Below are 18,182 nucleotides of genomic sequence, written 5' to 3'. Positions count from 1 at the left end.
TGGTATATTAGTTATTTTTCTTGTTTTGGAGCTCGGGTAAGCAGAGATACACCGGCTCCCAGACAACACGTTTTAGTTAAGAATAAGAAACGTCATGCCGGCCTGGCTAAGCTGCTCCCAGCAAAGTTATGAACCATGTCTGAGGAGCGACGAGGCCACACACAGTAAAGACACACAATCTGTAGTTATTTCTCACCAAATTAAACAACACAGAAAAATGTAGCCTTTAATTTTTCTCATAATTGGGTGAAGAGGTACACGACGTGGCTTTACAAACCCCTACAAGTTATTATATTGTTATACAGAGTAAACCACTGTGTGTATTATCTAAAACGATAAGTTAAAGGGAAGCGTATACAGCTTTTACAGCACCTTTTCTTTGTCCCAGCTCATGTTTGTGAAGCACTGTGTGTGTTGCTAAAAGGCTTTAAAGTCTTACCTACAATATACAAAAGGATGGATGTGTTAAGACAAATGATCTATTGTTGTTGCTCTGTTATCATAAAAAACAGAATTACTATATGGCTCCTCTGATTCCCAGTCAGAATGCATCTGTGCGACTTTAAAAGATTTGTCCTCTGTATTCGTCCCCATGTCTCTTTGAATTTGTAGGATAATCCGTCTCGATATATCTTGTTTGTTTTGTCAAAGAGGAAATTGGTTTTTGGGGATAGCGGAGTGTGCGTGCGCATGTGGGCGAACTCATTCATATGCCTTTTGTGTAGAAATTGATTTGCGGGGAGCGTTTCTTTGCTATCCACTTGCCCATGCCAAACAAAACCAAATCCGGAGAACTGCCGCACCCCGCGAGAGAGAGCAGTGCCCACACCGGCTCTGCCGAGAGTTACCAACCTGATGGATATGGTGCATGTGCCAACCTTTGCAAACCCCCCCACTCCTTTCCTTTATAGGGCTGTGAATATGCTCCAACAGATGGCCTGAACTGCCACACACTCCAGCTTCTTGAATGAGCTCCGGCTAAGAAAGGTTTCGGGGTAAGTTACAGTTATACACATAGAAAAAGGAAAGTGCTCTAAACTAAACAAGGAAACCCGCAGTAGGGTATCGGGGAAACAAAAGCAAAAAAAATGCATTGTAAGAAAGAAAAAAGTAGGGGGGAAAAAAGAAGGAACACAAAATTGAATTGTAGATGGAGTGAGCTTTCTCCTCCCCCAGTCCCTCCCTCTTTTATTTATCTCCTGTGAAGCCACGCCTCCCCCCTTTCACTTGTCACCGCATCTATAACTGTGAGCTGTCTGCACTCGGGAGCGCGGGGGGCCAGACCAGCTCCTCACTCCGCCTGCACAGGGGGGAGCATTCTCCAAAAACCGACCGGAGCAGAGCGAGTGGTACTGGGCTGACCCGAAACAGGTGTGTAAGCGTCTTTCTGTGCATGCTGGCTCACTCTGGACTGACTGACACAGACGGCATGTGTTCCCCTCTCACTGTGCCATGGCTTGTTTCTGCTACAGGACTTGCTTTCAGAGCGCAGTATCGAGAATGCTGAGAGCGGGAGCGGAGCTTTGCCCTAGTTTACACTTGAATGCTCCGATCCGTTCTGTTCGCCTCTGAGATTTATGCATGGAGTCGCTAACAGCACTGCTCATCAGCATAAAAGATAGAGGAGAGTCATTTCCTTCAGCGGATGCACTGGGCTCTTTTTGTGTCTGGCTTGAAATAGAAGAGTGGACAGGGGCTGGTCTTTGTCTCTTGGAAGTTTGTAGAATTTGCTGTCTACACTTTGATTAATTTCAGTGTCTCATTCATAAGATTTCACCGTCTCCTTCATACTTTCACGTGTTTTGCAAAATAAGCCATGTTGGAAATGCCTAAAGAAAATCAGCTTGTGTTGTAGTGCTGTTCTTTTTAGTTTGATGGTTAATTCCTGTATGTGATTAGTTGTTAATGCTTTCGCTTTCCACACAGCGATTAAAATGTGTGACAGTTATTGTCCAGCCTTAGCGTAGAATCCGTTAATCCTGACTGATGCATAGCTCTGTGTGGGGTTTCAAGCAGCTCCGAGACCACTTTTTATAAGACTTCTTTTGTGAACAGTGTCACATTGGTTAGTGTGTACAACTGTGCAGACATATCCATGGACCACTATTCCAAACAGTTGTGTCACCAAAGTCCTGAGGAGTTTGAGTTTGAGCTTTACCGTCGTCTCCAGTGCCCTGACTGCTGCATATACTCACTGTCAGTGTTGTGTCAATATCTTCATGGGTCAAAAGACTGTGTCATCATCAAATGGTGGCAGTTAAGAGCAATGCAGCAGGGGGTATACTGACCTAAAGGCTGCAATATTTATTACAGAGGCAGCTCAACACCAAACGCTGTTTGTAGTGAAATGGATGTGATGAGCGGATGGTGAGATGGAAGGATGATCTACAGAAGTGAGGAAGCTTTAGAGATCAAACATTCATTATTTATCAGTCTGCACTCTGCCATAGAAGCACGTCAACATGCCTCTTTTTTCACTGATCTGCCACTGGACTGAAGGAGTGTCTACCTGTCGGCCACTCCCTGGGCCTTAAGACCGCAGGCCCATTCTGCGTCACATTGTACTACATTGCTCTAATTACATGGAAGTTAAACACATTTACTGTTCAATTACACTACACACTATGAATATTTAATATTTATAACTGATAATAAAAGACTTTTTCTATTTTCACCCCGTTTTCCATTCCTTCATTTGCGATTCCCAGACAAATGACTGCCACACACCCCATCACACACAGTCAAAGGCAGCGATGACCTTGAGACCTGTTGATGTTGTTCTCGGCGTCCGGGTGGAGAATACATAAGAGGCCACGAGGGGCGGGTGGGGTGGGGGGGAATAGGCTCCACATGGCCTTTGTGAAAACGGTTGGAAAATGTGCAGGAGGGTTGGCGGTGCAGCTGAAGGGAGACACCAGCATGAATATGTATTGTATGCTAATATGGCACACCGAGGCTGTTGATGAAAGCAGAGGACATGTTTCCTCATCGGCTCTCTCTGGAGGAAGTGCTATCGACAAAGCCATTGTCTACACGGCCACATCCCTGGCCACGGGGACAGCGGTGACGGGTGGCAGATATCGCTGACAGCGGCCAAGGTGACACTGCTCCGTGCTCTCCGCGGGCCTCGGGCTGCTACTTCACCACCGTCTTGACCTTTTGTGGCTGGGCACAGGGAGGAGTTCCCCAGCGTACAGTCAATTATCAGTTTATTGCAGCTGTCTAGCGGTCTGTGTTACAGCCCTCACAATAAAATGGTCGCTTGATATTTTAATAATTCTTGCTGGTAATTTAATACACAACCCGTTCAAAATGGATGAAATTGACGTAATTGAAGATGTGGATTATTAGTATTTAAATGTAAAATTGTTTCAACTCAAAAAACTAATTCCAAGGGCTGCCAAGAAATTGTATGTTGAACCAATAACAAGTGTACAATATATTATATATATATGCTCACCTACCCTTTACCAACGTTGACATTTTCTCATGTTGCTACTCTGTGGGTTTGATTATTTCATGTTGACGCATCTTTTATCGACTGATCGTCGAACTGTATATTTTTGTTTTGTCCGTTCACGTGACATTTTGTTGTCACATGAATTGTATATTTAAGCACACCGGTGTCTAATGAATTCTTTATACCCTGACGAAGATCCTGTGAAGGATTGAAACACCTAGGCGTCCCTTAGTAATAAAGGACTTTTATCTTACTTCGGATTTTTTGGCCCATCTCACATGTTTGTAAGGGCTTTTATCTGCATTTTAAAAAGCTTACAATGTAGTCGATTTGAAATTTGAGATTCAATTCTTTAGACAGTTCAGTTCAATTGTGTCTTCGGCTGAACAAACTATTATCAGTTGTCTGAACACAATTGACCTGAAGAAGGGAATCTCTTGTAAACTTGTTGGTTCATCATAACATTTCTTGGCAGCCCTTGGAATTAGTTTTTTGAGTTGGAACAATTTCTCATTTTACAGTGTAGTTTGGACTGCAGGAACGTATGCACAGTAAAAAAAAACAAAAAAAACATATTGTGGTAACATGTAGCTTATTTGGCAAAAAAGTTGTCTCCATTTACTACTCCTTTATTTAAACAAACAGGGATTGGTGATATTGACAAAAATGTGATGAAAATACAATATTCAATTATGTAATTTAATATTGTTGCAAACCATCATAAATGTGCCAAAAGTATGCATCTTTGTTGGTATGTTCTCAACAATACAGATGATTTTGTAGTATTGCAGAACAATTTACATCAAGACAAAACAAGGGAGCCCATTGCTTGCCTTTTGCCTGAATAATAAACACAACACGCTGCCTAAATTGTCTGTTGAAATAAAATAGAAATTTTTTGTGAATAGACAAGGACAAAGCTGAGGTATTTTGGTGGAAGTGGTTTGTGATACCGAGCGCTGCCTCCACAAACTGTATTTTCTGCTTGCTTCTTGGCTGTGAGCGCGTGTTAACAGGTCATCAGTGTTTAAAAGTGGAGGCGGGCCAAGCGGCTCTCAGACCGCCGTGTGCCGCGGGGCCGATATGAGGAGTAGCACCGCTGAGAGCGCGAGTGTGGGTGTTATCCGTATCCAACCGCTCGCACGTGTGATTTTTTCAGTGTTGGACAGCCACTGCACTGCTGTGTGTGAGTGCAATCAGATTTCAATCTCGCCTCTATATGGCCCGGGCTGCTGCGGTGGAGGTGCCCCGTGGGGAAATGTAATTATACCCTGCTGGCCACAGTCTACGGGCTTCACTGGCCATATCTGTCTGAGGAGAGGCTGCGGCTTGAGCTCCTTTCTCACTCGCTCTTACCAAAGCCCCACTATGGCTTTGACATTTTGTAATAAGTCCATGCCGCATTCTTCCCTTAATCAGCTTTTAGATCCGGCTCTTTTGGTGGCCTTTCGCTACAGTCGTGTTACACCTCTGTGAATAATTTAACTGAATTAACAGCAGGTGCCAAGAGCAGAGAATATTTTGGATCTTGGCCACATTCTGACTGCTGCTTGCCATAAATGTTCTCTATTCCTCTGTCACTCTATCTCTCACTGCTCCTTTTTCGATGTTTACAATTCTATTTTACGAACATCTCCCTCCTCATCCTCCGCCGGGATAATCTCACCAAGGTTCATGCTAATCTGGTGTCCATTAGGGGAGGGCAAAACAAACAAACACACACACTCGCGTGCATGAATTTAGGCAAACAATCAATGAGAGCACTCAGATAACAGCACACTCCAACCCATTGATGTTACAGTTAAATGAACACAGGATGACAAGCCGGCGGAGGAGGCCTGGCGTGGCATGAAACAGCATACCCACCGTAGCACATGACTCACGGCTTCCATTTCTAAGTGAAGTTATTGAATGTTTATCATATTACATGGAGGACTTGTCCAGGTTAAACTGCTACAGCACAATAAAATATCAGGAAACAAGGTGAATATTGTGAAAATACGACGTGCAGAATTTGAATGAAAGTTGGAAAGATGATTTCATATTTTATTGTTGGTTTTGATATGTTACTGATTAGGTTTCAAGTGGTTTATAATTAAGAGTTTAGGACAAATGGTTTCTCCAATGCGTTTGTTAAGTGTGACATTACACACAATGATGAGCTACCTCTAGGTCCAAACAGCTGAGAGTCCCGTAGATAAACACAGCAAAAACACAACTTCATCTGAATCTCCTGCTGAAGCTACAAGGCCAACAACTGTTTTACACCTTATTCGAACAATATAGCTCACCATTTCTCCAGGTAAAATTAAAATATTTTCATATTTGAAATAAGCCTTTATTGTGTATGGAAAAAATAACTTGCTAATTAATGCCAGAATAAAATACTATTTTATATTTCTTTTATTGAGGAATGTTTCACAAACAATAGCAGTATCTTCATTAGAAAAAGGAACCCTGCCCATCCCGCTTCCACCCCTGCTCCCAGTAGTTTCTTACAATATGTACAGAAACAGCATAAAAAACTAAGTAAAATAGAAAATAATAAGAAAAATAAATAAATAAATAAAACAACAGACAAAACAACAGACAACAGAAAAAAATAAAACAAATAAAAAACAGAACAACAACATCCACACACCCATACACTCACTCACGCGCACATTGATGGTTTCAGTTATTGTTTACAGATTGCATTATATCAAAGGGCATACACATGATGTTAAAGGTCTTTTACATATTGCACAAAGGCAAGCCAAATTCGTCAAATTTGTCAGGTTAGAATCAGCTAAAGTGAATAGGAAGTAGAGCAATTACATCATTACTTAACATACGTATAGTGGATGTTAAATTTTCAGCCTATTGTCTAACCTTACGACTCTCACCTCACGTTCTACTCATTGCCCCTCATTAACTTTATTTGTTCCTCTTTGCAAAATCCAGGCTTTGCAAGTCTATGCACTTATTCACCTTATTCCGGAAGGTCTTGTGGGTGCCACCATGACTTCACTCGTATTCGTTTACACAGGACTGCACACGTCAAGAGAAATTCAGTGACTACACGAGCACAAGGCTGTTTTCAGGCCATTCCCAGAAAAAAAACAGTGCAGTGTTGACTTGTTGGTACAAACGAACATCGATCTACTGTGCATCATATTTCAGCGGCGAACATTTCCCCTCGTTCTCCACTTAGTGAACAGACTTCACACTCTACCGGAAGTGTCATCACAGCGGAAGTGCAAAAAGCGGGTGGGGCGGAATAAGTTGAACATGCTTGGCCAAATTGTCTCGCACAAGTCTCACTTACTTGGCATTGCTGGTTATCACTATGATGCCACTAAGACTGTCTACACCTCCACTTGTGTAAGCACAGATAAACTTATATAACCTCTGTTTCTGTGTCCCGCGCTGATGGTCAATATACCTCCTGTGTTAGAAATTCAGAGTCTCCAGGCTCTCCTTTACAGCTATAGGACTCAACACTCGTTTCCACAATAGTGGACCTCTGTGCCTCAGTGGATAGAGCACTTACCCCCGAACTGCGAATAATATATCTTGGCAACTTTTACTTTTAAGATTCCAAATGTTACTTTATTATGTAATTAGTGTTTCACGTGCACCATTGAAAATATCGACCAACAAGTGAACGGGTTCTGCTAGAAACCCATGCCACTCAACATGCTCTTTCACACAACGACTCGTGTCCCATTTTCTTTTTCTTGATCTGCCACACTTACACTCAGCCTTAATCTTCCTATTTTGTTTTGTTCACTCTCTCTCTCTCTCCTTCCCTCTCTCTCTCACTCCCCATGTGTTTAACTTGGTCAGAACTTCAGCCCTTAAACTCGCCCCTCCCGCTTCCTCTCCCTCAGGCTGTGGTTGCCATTGTGTTGCCTAATAAGGTTTATGGAATTACAGATCTCTGAAATTGGATTTTCTCACTCCACCAAAGCACCGGGATTATGGCTTTAAGGCCGGCTGCATCGGGGCACCATTGACCTGTGACTGAACTACATTTTTGCGCTTGGACCCTCAAGGTGGGCAGATGAAGAGATTGCTGCGGGGAAGGGCGGACAGGCCCGGCTGGCGGCTGAACCATGTAACTGTGTCCACACCTGGCAGCTTGTTGGCTCCCTGCATTTCAATTGCTCTCATTCCAACCACTCAGAGTCAGCTCACAACTTTTAACTTTTATTTGATCCGATTCTAATTGAAGCAATCTTTGATCTCGCAAGCCTACATCCCTGACACACCGTTTTATCGTCCAAAGTAGCTCAATTGGCTCTAATCCTTAAAACCTGGCCTCCAGCTAACTGTGAAGCAATTGATTCGCAGTGATGTTGAGGGATTGAAGTGTCTTTCCCCCTGTCTAATCACTTGTGCAACACCTTTGCAAAGCTTTATTTCTCCACCTAGAACACATCAGCCATCAAGATCTCACTGTCAGCTTCCACAAAAAGTATAAAGTCGTTTTTTTTTCTCCCTAGATTGGCGAAAGATCGGGATGACGTAGTCACACGGCTCCGCACTCCTGGTTATAATTACGAACAAATGGAGATTCAGAACTGTATCGGCTCTTGAGTTACAGAGGGTATGCTTACTTTATATTAATTCTACACAGAACCCTCAACGGTCCAGGCAGTGTGTCAAAACAAATAACAGATTTCATAATTCATCTGCATTGCCTCTATAGTTACCCATAGTTACTCAGCAGAGTTGCTCCACGGCTTGTTTGTGTTCCCCCCCAGCACATTTGCGAAACAAAATTCAAGCCACAAGATGGAACGATGTCTTACTGCTTAGTGCGCCGTGTTCTGACACACTATGCAGCATTAAAGCGGTAAACCACACCTCTGAGAAGTTGGCAATAAGGCGGGATTCATTAGGATAGTTCAGTACATAGTGGCGCTTTAGTGAACTCTTAATTGGGGAAGAGACTGGGGGTGAGGGATCAATAGGGGGAGTTCCAGCCCAGTGAAATCAATCAGCCTCCTGCAGGAGCACAATTCAGTTGCTCACAGCGCTCGCGCCCTGGGGCAGTGCTGGCTCACCCTCTCAGTCAGTCGTGATGAGTGTGCGAGGCCTGACACACACTCTCCTGCTCAGCTCATCACAGTCACATGGCCCAGGACTCGCCTCACTTCCTTTATTTATGAACACGGACATTTCATCTGGGCTCTGGCACGCTTGGAAACACCGCCATTTTTTTTTTTTTTGCGCAGCTCCTCTTGGAAACAGTGATTATGGTAACTAATAAAACATGATTCATTAACAGTGACAGTACATTGGCTCGGCTGGTTAAATGGGCCTTTTCACCTCTTCGCTCCTCGTCCTCATTGTCTTTTTGCCTGGGTAATAGCCGTCTTTCCCTGATGTATCATACTCCTATCACATCAAGGACAAGGCCAGGTGTGGCGTTTTCTCTCAGTTGTCTCGCTCATAACGGCTTGCCATCCCAGAGTCAGTTTCCATCCCAGCCCCTCTTTTTTGGTTTTATATTAAATCTGTCACTCTCTTATTTTTGCCAGATAAAGGGAAAGTAAATCACTTTTGCCTTTTTCAGCCGGCGGCTTCTCCCGAATGCCGCACATATATATATATATATATATAGATGTCATCTCTGGCCAAACAAAGACCTGTCTAGATAAATGATATCACAGGCATTTTGTGTTGTCGCTGCACAGCTGAAAGGCTTCCTACGCGTGTCCCTGTCCTTCAACTGTCTACCCAGTTGTTTTAAGCTATTTAGGAATATGCCTTCCAGCGGGCTGTTTTGTCGTTGCACGCGGACTGACCGGCGGATGGGCAGATGGACGGGCACAGGTGTCCAGATCACACTTCTCTTTGATGCCCGGGAGTGGCTGGCAGCGCTCGCTATAAGGCACACAGCAGCTGGGGTCAGGGCGTGCCTGAGATGTCAGATTTATGGGGAGTCTGCAGCATATTCTCAGCCTATCCGAGACCAGGGGGAAAGAGTATCAGAATTGCAGTTTATGAATATGAGAACCCCATTGTTCATTTTTGACGACGACAAACCTGTGGTCAACTTTATTGTTTTATTCAAACAGTGTTGCAGTGCGCTATGGAGCTTCTCCCACATGGACAGAGCTCTACATTTGTTCCCTGGGCATTGAGCTTATCAGGTCTGGGCTTTTTCAAACTGTGTCTCTGGAAGCTTTCATGTTTTTTATATCGTTTTTTTTTTTTTTTTCTAATTATTGCTTTTTGTCCTCATGTCAGGCAGAAATATTCACGTTGATTGTCACATGGTCTACAATGCACAACATGTTTTTTTTCACCCGCTCCCTCCACCCTACCCACACCCCACCCCCATGCCACACGTCTCAAAACCCAGACAGAACACGGAAAACTGACTGACTAAATAAATAGATATAACACAGCAGCAACAATATATAGACAGATTACTTAAAAGACAGAACAATAATAATGATAAAGTGGATAAATACATATATAAAAAACGTATAAAAAGAAAAAAACAACGTCTTAAGGCACAATATACCTAGTTTTCAACCTTGTGTATGTAACAAGATGGGCATTTCCACCGCCATGTAGAGTGAAAAAAATGGGGTACATTTGGGAATAATTGCGTAAACATTTTGAAAAAAAAAATTGAAATAATGTTGAAAAAAAATGGAAAATTTGGGGCAAATTAGGGTAAAAAAAAAAAAAAAAATTAAAAATGGGGGGAAAGTGTGGGGAAATGCAGGGAAAGAGTATGGAAAAAAATGGAATGTTTGGGGGGAAAAATGTGTAAAAAAATGCGGGGGTAAGAAAAACGTAGAAAGTGCCCTTTCCGCCCTTCTGTTGCTAAAAAACATCATTCAGGTTTATCGGTATCGAAAACTATTATTATTAATATTAATTACTTTTTATTTCGTTTTAGTCAAATTTGTGGTCATACCGCCTTTGCGATGCCCAATCCTGTCAGACCTTGGAAGCTAAGCAGGGAAGGGCCTGGTCAGTACTTGGATGGGAGACCATTTAGTAACACCAGGAAGCCTAGCGAATGTAGTGAGTGAGTGAGTGGTTGGTGGTGGTCGGAGGGGCCGATGGCGCAGACTGCTTGTCTCGCTTCTGTCAGTCTACCCCAGGGCAGCTGTGGCTACAATAGTAGCTTACTACCACAAAGTATGGGGTGAATGAATAGTGCAATGTAAAGCGTCTTTGAGTGTCCGGAAAAGCGCTATATAAAACCAATGCTTTATTATCATTATTTATTAAATTTCGGTGAGCAGTATATAAAAATTAAGACTGTATAAGAATGGCAACTGAAGGCAATAAGGCGAGGTTAGGTGAACGATACAACATACAGAGTACCAGCGAGTAATCTAAGAACAGTACATCGAACCTTTATAAGCACTGGTTCCACCAATCAATGCGAAAGACAGGTATTAGCTTTATGAAATGTTCTTTATACAGATACAAACTTTTCTGTTTAGAATATATTTGCAATATATTCTAAAAATAAAAGTCACGTATGGCAACAAACAAGCCCCTATGGAATCAGCTACCTGAGTCAGAATACGTGTCAAAACAAGGCAGCTGTAAGTGGTGAGAAATGTGAAAGCAAATTGTGGGAATATTATGGAAATAGTCACTGAACTTGCACTGCTTTTGACACCTCCTTAAAAATGTTACACAAAAATCTCCTCCCTTGCCATACTGAAATAGGGCACCACTTACATAGCAAACAAAAAACACATTACCGCGGCCTCTAAATATCCTGAAGGCAGCAAGATAATTGTTCAAAATGAGAACGCTTTGTACTCCTATTTTCAGTCTGAAGTCGAAATGCCCTGGATTTACGGTGTCCTTCCTTTTACGTAATTAATCAAATGCATTTAGAGTTCGCGCTGACAATCCGTGGTCCCATTAGTGGCTTCACGCCGCACAATTGAAGGAATGACAATGATTTTTAATGTTGTCCGATAGAGACCTACACACTTGGTCAAACTCACGCTGAATATTAAAACGTGTGAGGAGGCCGTCATGTTCTGTCTGTGTTGCAAACGTTCCAAGCTCTTGCCCATCATGCAGTCTTATTTGTGAGAGGCCAGTTTATGTGGAAGAGAACACCATAGACGACTTATGTATTAAGGTAAGACTAGTCATCGCTGATTCAGAAGACAAACCTTCACATCACGCCTGCACACAAGCATTTCTTCAAGAAGAGCTTGTTTTCGGCAATCAGTTTTTTGTTTCAATTTCTCTGTGTGTGTATTGTCATTTGTTTGGTGTAGTCTAATCACAATGGCTGTGTGTAGTAGATCTATTTTCTAGCACTCGCTGGGTGTCATTACTATGTTCTTCGCAGAAATAAGCAGGCTGTGATTATAGTTCCCGTTACCATGGATTCGACACAGCATTGGGGGAAACAAACATCGCTGGGCTACTATTAATGTCAACTCTTTATTTGCCAGAAGAGATTGGATTGTCACCTTCAGAGGCGATGCAGGAAAGCACAATACCTCAGTTCGTCTGCTATTTCATCATTAATATTTTACTTCTTTCAAAAAGATAGTGTTTTTCATTGTCTCTGCCAAGTTGGAATCTATGATCAAAGAGTGCTGTTGGTGTTGCTCCTGTTTGGTGGCCGCTGCGGATGCCCCATCAGCAGCCAACGCTCCGTATGCTAATTAAGAATAAAGAGAGGAGAGCAAAATGAATGCTGCATTCGCTGGGAGTGAGGTAGGTCTGAAGCAAAGACTGTGCAGAATTAATAAGTGGGCAACAAAGACGGAGTGTTATGAAATCATACGCTAAAAAATCTGCCTTACACCCCCTGGCTCTGTGCTATAAACCAGCTCAATGTTATTCTTAAACAAGCGGACCTAAAGACACAAAGCCTGTTTAAAACTGTAAACGAATGATTTTGACAATTTCTAAAATAGACTTGTTTTTTAAAAGAAGCCTTTCAAAGATATTGGCCGGACACATTGTTTGTCAGCTGGTTTTGGCTGTGATTGCCAGGATGCTGTAAAGATCAGAGCCATTTGTGTGAACAGTTGGGTAGCAGCAGATAAACACCACCATTGCACATGTGGGCATGTACTGCAGCCAGCTGTGCACTGCTCATGCATTATCACCTACAAACACACCATTATGCTCCGCCGTAATCAGCTCCCTCTTTTGATGAACAAGCGTTCTGTCACTCAGGGTGTGCATGATCGCGGTAGTTTATGATGAGTGTAAGAAAACTGCTTCGTACTCACTGGAGGTTTGAAAGAGTTGAACTTTGATTTTCCCATCTTGTCTGTATGACATAAGCAGGAGCAGACAGGTGAGTGATGTGCCTTTGGTAAGCGATTCTGTTTGAGGCCTGATCTCCACTTCAAACCCAGCACGAGGACAGTGCTCACCTCTCTCTTTCTTCCCCTCTCCACGCTGACAGCGGGACCCTTTGGCTGCATACAATAACACCACATACTTTATAGAGCAACTCTTCAAAGGCACAGTTCATTTGCTCAGAGAGGACTTCATCATTTCAGTCCTCTTCTCTCATTTCACCGGCCTCTTGCACACACTGGGGAGGAACTCACTGTTGTCAGACTTTTCTCATTTTCTTTTTTTTTCAGTTGTGTAAGGTGCTTTTGATACCTTTTGACTAAGCAACAAAGGAACATTTCTTATTTCAAGAGTGTAGTAGTGGATTAGCCTGTTGTCGGCGATGCTTTCTGCTGGACTCACTCTTGCATCCACCCTGGGTCTGTGTGATGCACTTTCTATAGCCGCGGGAGCATTTTCCTGACCCTTATTTTCCACATCAGCAAGATGGAAACTGCCGGATTGCCTCGCTGCCCGCCTCGCTCTCGGGCCACTGATTAAAAGTCAAATATTAAAGTACTCTGTTGTGAGCATGGCCTAATTGATTCTTTCCGCCGGGTGCACACAGAATAGGCTGACAGCAGGCGATCCTAGGCTTTGTCAACATTGGGCAGGCTGCCTCATGTTCAGGACAGCGCCCCAAAAAAGCCCCCAGTGAGTGTGCCAACCTTACAGTGCCACACACAGCGGCTTCCCAGCATTCAGAAGAAGAAGCTTTGTAGTAATGGCACCCAAGCACTTCATTCTCACTGTGTGTCATCTCTCTGCTCTAATATTTCCAAAAGCCCCCCCTCCAAAAAAAACACACCAAAACATTCAGTGTGTTTTTTTTACTGGAGAAAAATACGAACCACTTGCATAACCACTCAGCAAAGCAAAGCTATCCAGGGCGACGGTGCTGAAAAGAGGCTTCAGCTGAATGCTGCAAATGGCCCTCGTCTGCGATGTCCGTCTCTTCTGCCGTTAGCATAATTGCTGTAATAGCTTTTAATCACAGTCGCATTTAACAAGTGGCTTACCCAACACGGGACGACAGTGAGGACATCATGATGACCGCACAATGAGAAAATGAGGACAGCTGGCGGAGATTCATGTCAAAACACCTCATTGTTTGCCGACAGCCTTTTTCCAAACCGAAAAGAGGGAGGGGGGGTAGAAGACAACCTTTCGCTCTTGCTTTGACAGATATTGCAGATTCTTGTTTCTCCACACGCCCTTGAATTGGTATCCTATTTGTTTAATGCTTTTTGCGCTGACACAAATGAAAGCTTTTACATGTCTTTGCTTTGATACTCATTGAAGCCGGGCATTCATCCACCGTGCTTTTCTCATGAATCTGATTGACCTTTTCACTCAGAGCTGCCCGTGCGAAAGGTTACACTTGCTGCCGAATCCCCCACCCTCAAAAAGCCTCCGTCCCGTCTCATCCGATGGTTTACAGCCCATCCTGCGCCGACAGGAAGGCGAGGTCAGAGAGGCGGCCGCTGTCCGACTAATTGCTCTATTAGTGAAATGGTGACGAGTCAGTGCTTCGACACAGCACTAATGACAACATCGGGGTGATGAACTTGAGCTGGCTAATTCCTGCTTTATTGCAAACAAGGGCAGGAAGCAGGTGGGCGTCGTGTCAGCGGGTGTCTGTGACATTTTGTAAAGGGAAAAGAAAGGATAACAAGGTAATTTGAGCTTCAGGTGGGAAAATTAGGTACAATGCTGGATTAAAAATGGCAACAGGTGCAATGTAGGAAAAACAAACACTCCACATATTGTAGCCTTGGGTTTTACACATAAACAAGGTGAGGAAATTTTACTCACACAAGTCGTGTTTACTACTGTACATTATAATTGTATATCTTGGTATTTAAATGTTAAGACTAAAATATATGTCATCTTTTGGCTGTTGTAAAGCCGGTGAGATGGGATCTTTGATTTTTAAGTCTGGTTTAAACTATAACCATAAGTACAAATAAAAACTAGGGCTGCAACAATTATTTGTATTAATTATGACTAGATCAGGGTTAACATAGTTGCCCAACTAACTTAGTAACTAATAACTTTATCTAGTTCATATACATATAGGCTCTTAAGAGTGCTCTGTCATTACATGAAACAGACACTATACTCATTGCTAATTAATAAGTAAGTAATCTCTAACAAGTCTGCAATATTTTTTACTTATATTTGGGTTAAACGTCACCTCAAATACACAATACAAATAATAGTTGGAAATACTTCACTAAATGAATACCAACACTAACTCGAAGACTAATAGTCATTAGTTGCAGCCCTAATGAAAACAACAATTAAATTTTGCTCATGTAATATTTTTGGTGCCGAAAACCAATCCCACATCTTCTCTCCCAGTTCCTCTCCTTTCTAATTTTCTGTAAATAACAGGTGTATTGCTGCAGGATGAATGTCTGTAATTTTCCTGTGCCGTTTCAGTGTATTTGCTGGTCATATTTTCACATCTCACTGTGACCAATCGGCTGCACCGCTGAGGAGCCGTCTCCTGACAGCCAGGAGACTAAAGGCCAGTGAAAGTAATCACAATGTCCTCACCCCTGAGCACTGAGCGGAGGTTTCAATTTGGGCTCCATCTTGTTACTCCGTTGCTGTAAATCCCGGGGGGGTGCAGTGGCGGCGGGGGGGGTGTGCGGAGTCGGGGTCCGTTGGCTGAGGCTATGGGAGGAGGAGGTCATGAGCTGCAACAAGCCAAAAAGAGTGAAGTGGACAGCTGGCTGCCTCACTGACAGGAGTCTAATGGAGGACTAATAGGACAGAGGAGGGTCCGAGGATGGCTGCTGTGACCTTGACAGGGCCATAGTTTACATAGGCTGGGTGAAGATGGATGGTTTGTGCGGTCAGCCATTGTCCATAGACTCTTTTTATGTTGCTGTTTTGATTTCACGAAAACCTGTCAAAGACTCAAATCAGCAAGTACAATCATATTTAAAATCCTTGTCAATGCCTGAAGTGCAGCCCTCTGTGTGTTAAAGCAGTACTATGTAACTTGTTTACCTTAATAAATCCTTTCCGTAGTCCCTCGGGGGGTGATACAAGTGTTAATGGGATGAATGGGGGGTCTTTCATCTCCCCCGGTGTCTCCGGCCAGAAAACCACAATTGCAACTTTGCTGCCACCGGGTTGGAGCCACCAATACACACTAATGGAATCACGCAGAAGCTAACATGCTAGCGGGCAAAGCTAACTGCGAGCTAGCGCCACTTAAACAGTATTTACAGACAATTTGAGTGAAAAAAATGATCTCCATTGTGCAATTGGATGTACAATATCCCTCTCTCCCGTTGTCTTTTCTGTTAGTGTAGTATTTACTCTCACAAACAATTAATGAGTAAAAAAACGCAACATGCTATGACACCTGCAGTGGAGCTTATGGCCTCTAGGGGCATGAGTTACTTAGTACTGCTTTAACCCATCCTACAATTGTTCCTCAGTGGCCCAACAAATACAAAGGTGTATCGTGTGAAGCATATCGCATAATTAGTCCACATTGTTATTGCATGACAACCATGAAACCGACAGACTCTTTGTAGTATGAAGATAATAATTTCATACTTTTGTGTGTGGGCACCAATTGTAAACGTGGCGAATTTACGGGATGATGACATTTAATGAAATCCGGTATTTTACATAATTAGTAAGTAGCAACCTTAGCTTCGACTTACAGGATGCAGAGATAATATTATTGAGAACAGCGGATGAGTCAGTAGCTTGTGTTGGCAAAATAATTCATGAAAGACTTGACCTTTTACGGTTTTCACTTATGTAATATTTTAAGGCACATGCAGGCTAAGAGTAAAGTGTTAATGTACATATTTCAAAAAGGGCTGCTCTTCCTACGAGCTCCCAGCGATCACATGGCCTTTGTTGGTGCGGATATAAAATATAGAATTGATTGGCTGCAACAGAAGATTATGTTAACTGAGGTTTTAGGGTGCTGCAGTGTCATTTATGTGCGATAATTGTTGAAACTGTATTATTGTTTAATGGTATAAAATTGAGAGCATTGTTTAAACGATTGCATTTATTTCATGAAATTGTGAATGTTAAGCCAATTTCAATTTATATTGATGGAACACGTTGCTCAACTCCCCACTGGCTCGAGTTCAGCAGAGAATGTGCATTTATTGAGACACAAATGTGGAATGTGTGTGTAGGTTTGTCCACTGTTTTGTCCATGGGAGGATGAGTCACAAGGCTTCTGAGAAGGTGTGGGCTAAAAAAATATATTTTCTTACTGTTGTGTATTAGTGTTGCTGTTACTTGTTTGAGAAAATAGTTCAGTTCATACTCGGTTGGTTGCCCCCCCCGTCCCAATTTAAAAAAGTAGTGTAGCACTGTGTGCCTTGAAACATTTGTGTCGTAATAATAATGGATAATGTTTCTCTTTTTAATGTTTCCATAGAAGTTCACAAAATGTCATTGTAGTTCTTTGTACGACCAGCTTGACATTTACAGAAATTGTAAGATTCTTTTATCACTTATTGATGTAACACAAATAGCTTTGAGGAGACAAAGACCGAGCAAAGCTTCAGCAGCAGCCGGTTACAGTTGTTAGAGAGCTGTGTGAAATATAGTGTGTGAGTTTATCTAATGTAGACATGAGGCTGTTTGTCCCTGTGCTCAGTGGTCATAGATCAGGGGGTCAGGCCTGCAGGGACAGCCAATAAGCATCATGCACTGTAAAGCGAGAGGCACGGCCGCTTGATCAATCTGAGCTCTCATTAAAAGGCTGCCAAGCCCTTTGCAACCCGATACAATATCAATATTGTAGCAGCACACAGGGAGCTGCAGAGCTGTTAGGCAAGCCGCTGCCAGCTTAACTGTCATTACCGAGCGGGCAACATGCCAGAGACCCCCTTCATGCGCCACTTAGGCTCCCCCTATGGTCCCAAACACAGGTCAGGACAGACAGATGGGCTGTCTGGGCAGCTGTCCCGTGGACGTACTGGAGTGAGACACCGACCGTTAGAGGAGGAGATGAGCTGACAGTGTGCAGGATGTGGATGTGTGTTTGTGGTTTCACCAAACACCTGTTTGTTTGTTGTGGGTGGTTCATGCACTTCTGTTCTTTGTGGAGGGAAGAAATGTATGTTTTCTTTGCATCCAGTCTGTCCTCTCCCTTCAAATAACGATATTTGCATACAGACTAGTTGATGCCGACAGTAAACTTGAAATAATCATGCTAACATTTATTGTACATGTTGTTGATTTTGAGAATTACTGTGAAAATATCAAAAAATAGTGGCCTAACTTTTCAGTGGTATACCCCAAAATGCAGTGCATTTTGACGAGCAGCCGGAGATTCCTGCTGAGAACCCAAAAGTGACTGAAAGCCATGTGTTGTCATTTC

The 18,182-nt window shown here is 42.9% G+C and overlaps 1 protein-coding gene across 2 annotated transcripts in view; it reads left to right on the top strand.

Moving 5' to 3' along the window:
• The first annotated feature begins 1,213 nt into the window (after positions 1–1,213).
• The window catches only part of sulf2a (sulfatase 2a), a 45,386-nt gene continuing 28,417 nt past the window's right edge, over positions 1,214–18,182 (top strand). For both annotated transcript variants that reach the window (XM_079578253.1, XM_079578252.1), the window contains exon 1: positions 1,214–1,371. The gene's annotated coding sequence lies outside the window, so the exon portion shown is untranslated. The remainder of the gene's footprint in view (positions 1,372–18,182) is intronic.

Source organism: Gobius niger (assembly GCF_951799975.1).
Source record: "Gobius niger genome assembly, chromosome: 20".
Taxonomy (NCBI): domain Eukaryota; kingdom Metazoa; phylum Chordata; class Actinopteri; order Gobiiformes; family Gobiidae; genus Gobius; species Gobius niger.
Note: the sequence above shows the minus strand (reverse complement) of the source record. Positions and strands in the feature narration are given on the sequence as shown.